Source organism: Silene latifolia, chromosome 6, assembly GCF_048544455.1.
Source record: "Silene latifolia isolate original U9 population chromosome 6, ASM4854445v1, whole genome shotgun sequence".
In the NCBI taxonomy this organism is placed as follows: Eukaryota; Viridiplantae; Streptophyta; class Magnoliopsida; order Caryophyllales; family Caryophyllaceae; genus Silene; species Silene latifolia.
In genome coordinates, this window is record NC_133531.1 from 11,171,209 (window position 1) to 11,180,106 (window position 8,898).

Consider the following 8,898-nt stretch of genomic DNA (forward strand, 5'->3'; position numbering starts at 1 on the left):
CTTTCTCTTGTTTTACTTCCATTTGATGAGATGTGCAATCATACTCGTACCATATTCATCCAAATCCTACGTAAAAATTTTATTTGACAACAAATATTGAAATGCTTGAAATAAAATATACTGAATAATGTTTACAAAAGTTTGTTGAAAAATTTATACCTCGTAAGAACGCTCATCACTCCATAATGCTTGATCACACAAATTTTCTAGCCACTTTAACAAATAAACTCCACAAGAATACCCATTCTTTTGTTGAGGCACTTGCACAACCTCCCACTGAAAAGTCTTGATCTTCAACAACCTTGTGTATCTTGGAGAGTCTCTTGCGATGATTTCCAAAGCAGGCAAGAGCTATACAAAAACAAGACAGTGAGTGATTGTGATTGTGGTATAAGGCTATTTAATGCACATGCAAGGGTATGTCATGCACATATGAGGGTATTTCATGCACATAAAGATCACCAACAGTATTTTCATTCGACAATGCATTTTGGGCAGTCAAAAACTGTTGAGCAGCTTTCCGGATATAATAAGTGAGGGGTAACATGTTTTTGTGCAAAAACTAATAAATCATACATGTTCAACTAAAAATTTTTGCCTGACTTCACGGCGCCTGGGCAGGTTGGAGTCGAGAATGAAGTTCATCATTTTCCCAAAGTCAACAACGCATGCAAACCAATGTGATTTCTCCACACAATAAGGAAACAAAGCCTGAAATATTACAAACTAGTCAAGTAGGATTTATCGACTTCAAATGGAAAAAAAATGCATTGGGAAAAAATTGCATGGAAAAAAAAAAGTAAGAGAATATTTATTTACCAGTTGGGTTGTGTTTAGATTGAGGGGCAAGTAGTCAAGTAGGACGTATTGACTTCGAAACCCCTTTTTACCGACAACTCCCTGAAATTTGAGAACATTTGTCAAAATTCTTTGTCATTTCAAAAACCAAAAACAAGCATTTGACACAATAAGGAATATGAATACCTTTATGATTGTCGGAAAATACACAACACTTGGGTTTTCGATTGTAGTACGAATACCAACAGCATCAATAACCATATCCATTACCCAATTTCCTGGGCAAAGCAAGGTCTGTCAGCGTCTTGGGTAAACTTGCAACCAATCGGTTTCTACAACGACCTCACTAATGATGCACATGTTGCAATTAGATTAGAAAACACGGAACAACAGAGAGTGGACAAAATCAAGTTTTTAAAAGTCTGTATGGTCAGTTAGAACTTACTCCTTGTTCTTCTTATTATTCCGAATATAATTGATCAATTGTGCATCTGTATATGATAAATCATCATGTGGCGCTTGATTACTGAGAAAAGGGAAAATAAAAGCTCCTTTATTAACATGGAAAAACGGAAAAACGGAAAACAAAGCTACTTAAGATTTCGCATTACCGAATCTGAACGCCATTCTTGTAAGCCTTTGCTGCAGCCGTCACTTGAAGTTTATATGAGTTGTATCGCCAAGTTAGAATTTCATTGCAAACCCTCACAACATAACGTTTAACATCAACTCTCTGAACAATAACAACAAAAGAAATCAACATCAGTGACTTCATATTTAATGCACATACAAGGAAAAGTTGAATTAAATAATACAGACTTACTCCCTTTACGACCCACCTTTGAAACTAAGCGTCCCTTAGCCCCGTTGTACATCTCCATATGACGCATGAGGTAGATTCTAGTATCATGCTCGACATCAACGGCAACGTGCGGAATATACAACTTAGGAATCAAAAGCCATGAAGACACCAAGTTTGGAATCTTACTTGAAAGCGTACCCAACAAGTTCTTCTGATAAAGGTAAAACAATGACAAGTAAATAAACTCTCACAAAAATTAGACGAAAATCAGGCACTTTATTGCAAAAAGATCTGAAGATATACCACAGGTCTAACATGGCGAGAATAGTCAGTTGACGGAGGCATCAAGTGCATCACTTCTAACAGCTTCTTACTAACATGGTAACAGAAGACAAACGGCAAGGGTGTAACAATAGGCATGAAAACCTGTACGACATTGAAAACAAAGACAATAATGAAAAGAAAGACACTTAGTTGAGAACAGCCATGGAAATGTGAAAATCTTGAAGGACTTACCAACTCCACGTCTGCAAATTTGACATCCAATGAGTCAATCTGTTCATTAAATTAGGTGACCCGTATTAGAGAATAAAAACTTGTAATAATTGGGCACTTATTTGATGCATGTTCAGTGTTGTTTAATGCACCTAGATTGGTATTTCGTGCATCTACAAGATTATTTCATGCATTCGAAAGTCTAATGCAGCCTGATGGTCTCAAGTTAAACCTCGCAAGTGCACGATTTTATCGTTGTACACTTTAAAGAGTCGATCCCACAAGGAGTAGGTGGAGTACTAATCGTTCTAATTCACGAGCTTAGCTAAGTCGATAAATAACAAAGAGGGTGGTAACAAACTAGCATGAAACTAACAAATTTAAAGATTATAAACTAGACAAGATAAGAACAAGCTAAAAGATAAAGGATAGATCAAATAAAGAGAAGGACTAGAACTCGGTTCTCCCACTAATATAAGTAATTCCACATACTAATCGTCTCGGCTAATCAAAAGGGGTAGAAAAGTAAGGGGGAGATGGCTCTAATTCGCCTAGAACCTCCCTTCCGGGTTCGCAAAAGGACACTAGCTACTCCAACTAACCCCCCTCCCGGGTTCGAAAGTTGGTATTCCTAACTCAAAACCCAACCACCGTGAAAACATGCATTTTTCCACGGAGGTCAAGAATTTGGTCAAGATCATTAAGTACTCATCGTATTCCGGGTCATCCCACTCCTCCTTCCGGAGGTCGATTTCAAACGCTAGCCTAGAGGCACCCTCCCTCGGTTCTCCCTTCCGGTCTCAACCTTAGTTGGTGACAAGGTCAAATTTCGGGTATCCAATTTACAACCTAACCAACTCCCGTTGGTGGACAAGGGTCACAAGTTGACACTACCCAAAACCCAAACCTTAAACATGCAAATTCCTCTAAACTACCCTCACCAATTTCCCCCACAAATTAGCCTTAATGATAATTTGTTAGTGAAATTACCCATATCGGGTCAAACCGAGTCCTAGAAGGAGACTACTCACTAATCATGTTTCTAAAGGCAAAATAAACAATAAAGATAGATTCTTTAAGCATAAACATGGTGAAAGGATGAATTCTACTTCTAAACATGCAACAATCCAACAATAATTATAAAGAAAGATGGTTTAATCTAATAACAAGGATGAACAAACTAAAAGACACAATCTTTAACACAATCAACTCAAAGATTAAGTCTTTGAGGACAACTAGCAAGGGTGAACAAAGGAAAGAGAAATAATGAAAAGATGAACAATGGTGAAAACAACAACAATCAAACTACAAAGATGCAAATTTAACAACAACAATCAAACAAACTTGAAGGAAAAGCAAATGTAAACAAATGAAAATAGGGAGAGGAATAATACCAATCAAATAGAAAGAAAGGAATTAGGATAGAAAAATAAAGAAGGAGGAACCTTCAATCTTCTTACAACCCAATTTCAATTACTAATTAATTGAAGAACTAGTCTAATTAAGCAATGATTAGTGTTGGGCCCTAAATTATCCTGCCTGACCTGAATAGGCCAGACAACAGCCAAGGACAATTCCCAGGCCAAAGATAACTAAAATCAGGCATTACTTCAACGCGGATAGGCACCAAGCAGGAATTGATAAAAGACAGGCGAAAGACAACCAGCAGCCTGAAAAGGAAAAGCACCAGGCTACTTCAGGCTACAAACAGGCAGTTTATGTATATTCCCTACAAAAAAGGAAGACCAAATTCAAGAAGCCAAAAGATATAAGAAGCAGTCAAAGCAACGGCTAGTCTAAAGGCAACCACCTCCGAGTAAATAGGGCACATCCCCTATTTACCAGGAAAACCTAAACGGCACAAAAACAATTGGAAATAACCACCTATAAATAGAAAGGAGGAGAAGACAAGAAGCATTATCTGAAAGACCATCACTTTTACTCATATTCTTTGTATTCTTAAGCTATATATTCGCCTGTCACGCCTGATATAACAATACTCTGTCAGGCTACCTAAAATCATAGTAACAATCACTCCTGGCTTGGTGCCCGTGGTTTTTCCCTTATTCCCTGTGGTTTTTCCACGTATAAATCCTTGTGTCATTATTTATTAATTTGTTTTACATTTAATTATACCAATCAAAGTAGTTATTCGAGTTAGATCACCCTACACATAAATCCCTGGCAGGACGCTCTAGATCAATAAAAATCCTGCTAAAACAATTGGCGCCCACCGTGGGGCATCTAACTCAAAAATAATCAAAAGCCCACCATCAAATACCACAGAAAACTAAGAAAAAATGGCAGGAGATAGCATTGAGCAACAATTAGTCTTGCAAACAACAGATTGTTGGAGATGGAACAATGAAACAAAAAATGATCCAGTGAAGTCAAGTGGCAAAATTGAAAGAATCGAATCCCAGCCTAAAGATACGGTGGGAGAAAAAGCTTCAGGATCAAAATTGAAAGTCCACCTGGCACACCATTCTCCTCCATCATAAGGAACATTGACTTCTCCAATATTGGTACTCCAACTCCATCAAAATCCAAAGCAGGAGAAGAAATGGACTCAGGAGAACTCCAAAATCAAGAACTCCAAGACCAGACCAACACAGCCATTATGATGGCTATGCTCCAGGAAATCCAAAAACTTCACGAGAGATTTGAAAAGATCCAGGAGTTCCTACCCCAATTGAAGAAGCAAATCCGGAAAGCTATCTTTGATTCTCCTTCGTGGATGAAATAGCAAAAATAGACTGCTAAAGAAATTTGTGATTCCCTCAATGAGAATCTATGATGGAACCACTGATCCACAAAACCATGTTGCCTATTACAAGCAAAGGATCTTTGTGACATCAATTCCCGATGAACTACGTCAAGTCCGCATGTGTAAGGGATTTGGAACAACTCGAACGGACTGCCTTGCAATGGTACATAAACTCGCCAAATGGAAGCATCAAGTCCTTTTTCGACCTGGTCAATTCTTTCAATCATCAGTTTGCCAGCAGCAGGAAACTAGAAAAGAGATCCAGTGACCATGCGGGGTTAAACGAAGCCTGGAGAATCCATCAGATCATACATGACAAGATTCAACAAAGAAAAAGTGTCAATCCCCAGATGTGATGTTGGAACAGCCATTGAAGCTTTCAGGCAAGGGCTACCCCTGGACAGTGACTTCTACGATGAAATGACCATGAAGCCCTGTCATACCTTTGAAGATGTCCAAGCATTAGCCATAGGCTATACCAGGCTGGAAGAAGACAAAGGCTACAAGGCAGATAATGCTGACAACAACTCAGGATATGACAAAACCAATAGGAAAAGCTTTAACAACAAAGGAAGCAGTTCCAGGCCATCTCCCTACACAAGACCTGACAGATCAGAAGTCAACTATACACATGAACAACGAGGTAACTCCTATACTTATCCTCCTGTCCAGGAATATAACTTCTCTGTTGACATTGCAGGATTAATCAAGAGGCTTGACCATATGGGAGACATTGTCAAGTGGCCAAAGAAGTCAGACAACCCCAACTCAAGAAAGGACACCACCAGGTGGTGTGAATTTCACATGGACATAGGTCACACAATAGAAGAATGCCTGGGATTACGGAGACAAGTGGCTTACCTGCTAAAGAAAGGATACCTGAAAGACTTGATGCAAACAAAGAACAGGGAAGATGACGGAACAAGAAGAAACACAGAAAGGCAACAACGTGACCTACCCCCTGCACCACCCATTTATGAAGTCAAATTCATCAATGGAGGATCAGAAATTTGTGGCCTGACCAGTTCAGCTGCTAAGAAAATTGCCAGGGAGTCAAAAATGAAATCTCCTTTTAAACCTATCAATTTACCTCAAATTACTTTTGACGACACTGATATGCAGGGCATTCCAGACCTCCACCATGACAGCCTGGTAATCACCATGCAAATAGGGACTGCACGTGTCATGAGAATCCTGGTAGATGGAGGCAGTTCCGTAAACCTGATCATGCTTGATGTCCTTAAAGCAATGAAGATTGATGAAAGCCAAATCATAAAGAAGTCTAATGTCCTAGTAGGATTCAGTGGAGAAACAAGAAACACACTGGGAGAAATACACCTGCCCACATATGTGGAAGGAGTATCTTCATATGAAAGATTTGGAGTCCTGGACTGCCTGTCATCCTATAATGCCATATTAGGAAGACCATGGATCCACAACGTGAGAGCCATACCCTCCACCTATCACCAATGTATCAAAATTCCAACAGAATGGGGAGTAGCAACCATTAAAGGTGAACAAAAATCTGCCCAGGAATGTTATACTGAGTCACTAAAGCCTTCCAAGGCAGGTAAGTCCCTCGCCTAGCAATTACAGTACCCTGTCAGGACAACTCATGTGGCAGAAACCAAAATGGAAACTGATCAAGTAATTTTAGACCCTGAGTACCCTGACAGCACGCGTCTTGGTAGGATCTGATGTCCCTGATCATATCAGGCCAGAATTAGTAAATTTTACTAGAGGTAAATCTTCATGTTTTGCCTGGTCACATTTTGATATGACCGGAATAGATGCCAATATTATTACACATAAACTAAATGTTGATGAGTCTTATAAGCCTGTCCAGCAGAAAAGAAGAAAGTTTGCCGCTGAAAGACATGCCATCATCAATGAAGAAGTAGACAAACTATTGGACATGGGGATGATAAGAGAAGTCATGTACCCTAGCTGGCTAGCCAACGTAGTGGTGGTTCAGAAGAATAATGGCAAGTGGAGAGTTTGTGTAGATTACACAGACCTTAATAAAGCCTGTCCAAAAGACCCATTTCCACTCCCACACATAGACGCAATGGTGGATGCTACAAAGAGACATGAACTCCGACATTCATGGATGCCTCAAGTGGATTCAACCAAATCAAGATGCACCCATCTCGATCGGGAACATCTTGCATTTATCACGGAAAGGGGCATATCTTTGTTACACAAAGAATGCCCTTTGGCACGAAAAATGCGGGGCAACATACCAACGCCTGGTCAATACAATGTTTAAAGACCAAATAGGGGACACCATGGAAGTCTATATTGATGACATGGTAGTCAAATCAAAGAAAGTCAAGATCATGTCGGGGACTTGAAACGACCTTTAAAATCCTAGAAGATTTCAATATGAAACTCAACCCATCCAAATGCCATTTCGGGGTATCCTCAGGACAATTCCTGGGGTACATGGTGACCAAAAGAGGAATAGAAGCTAGCCCAGAACAAATAAGAGCCATACTAGAACTGGAATCCCCCAAGTCAGTCAAAGATATTCAAAAAGCGACAGACGAGTTGCGACCACTGAATAGATTCATTTCGGATCATCGTGAGATGCAAGGCATTCTATGACCTACTCGGGAAGAACAAAGCATTCAAATGGTTGCACGAACACGAGTCACCTTCCAGGAGCTCAAAACATACCGGACTACACCTCCGCTACTTGCCAAACCAGACAAAGGAGAACCCCTGACGGTCTACCTATCATCACGAAAGCAAGTAAGTGGAGTCCCGACCAAAGAAATTGATGGCCAACAGCATCCGATCTACTATGTAAGTAAAAGTCTTCTAGATGCGAGAAACAGGTATGGCCTACTTGAAAAATATGTACTTGCTTTAGTAATGTCCTGCACTAAACTTCGACCTTATTTTGAAAGTCACCCAATCATTGTAAGAACCAACTTGCCTATCAAATCTCCGAGAAAGCCCGAGTTGTCGGGCAGAATGGCAAAATGGTCAGTACAAATCAGCACCTATGATATAACCTTTGAACCCAGGACAGCAATTAAATCTCAGGCACTAGCAGACTTCGTGGCTGAATTCAGTCCTACCCTAGAACCAGACCTCATAAAAGAGGTCAATCTTCTTGACACCCAAAAAACAGACCAGGAATGGACTCTCCATGTAGATGGGGCAACAAATATGAAAGGCACTGGCCTAGGATTAGTCCTAAAATCACCACAGGGAGACCTGATTGCACAGGCTATTAGTTGTGAGTTCAAAGCCACGAATAATGAGGCTGAATATGAAGCCCTGATTGCTGGATTAAAGGTATGTATAGAACTCGGTGTAGCAAACCTCAAGGTAAAAACTGACTCTCTCTTAATTTCCAATCAAGTTAAAGGAGTATATGCTGCAAAAGATTCAAAGATGATACTCTATTTGGAATATGTCAAAAACCTTTGCAAAAAATTCAAAACCTTTGACATTGACCAAATACCAAGGGACTTAAATACCCAGGCGGATGCCCTAGCCAGCCTGGGATCAAATTTCAGCCCTGCTGTGTTTGACAAAATACCCATCATCCACCTGCTGGAACCAACCATAGAAAGGCCTGAACAAATTTGCCCTATCCAGGAAGATACAAATTCCTGGACTAAACCTTACTATGATTGGTTCCTACAGGGGATACTCCCTACAAATAAAAACGAAGCAAGGGCCCTGAAAATCAAAGCATCCACCTATACCATTATAAATAACACCTTGTTTAAAAAGTCTCAGGCTGGACCCTACTTACGTTGCCTGGAACCAAATGAAGCCAGCCAAGTCATAGAAGACATACATAATGGATACTGCGGAAATCATAAAGGTGGAAGGAGCCTGGCAAGCAAAATTCTCAGGACAGGCTACTTCTGGCCAACCCTGAGAGCTGACTGCATAGCATACAGCTCAAAATGTGAAGCCTGTCAAATCCATTCCCCTTATATCCATCAACCATCAGAACTACTACATTCCATCTCGGCCCCCTGGCCATTCATGAAATGGGGCATGGACATAGTAG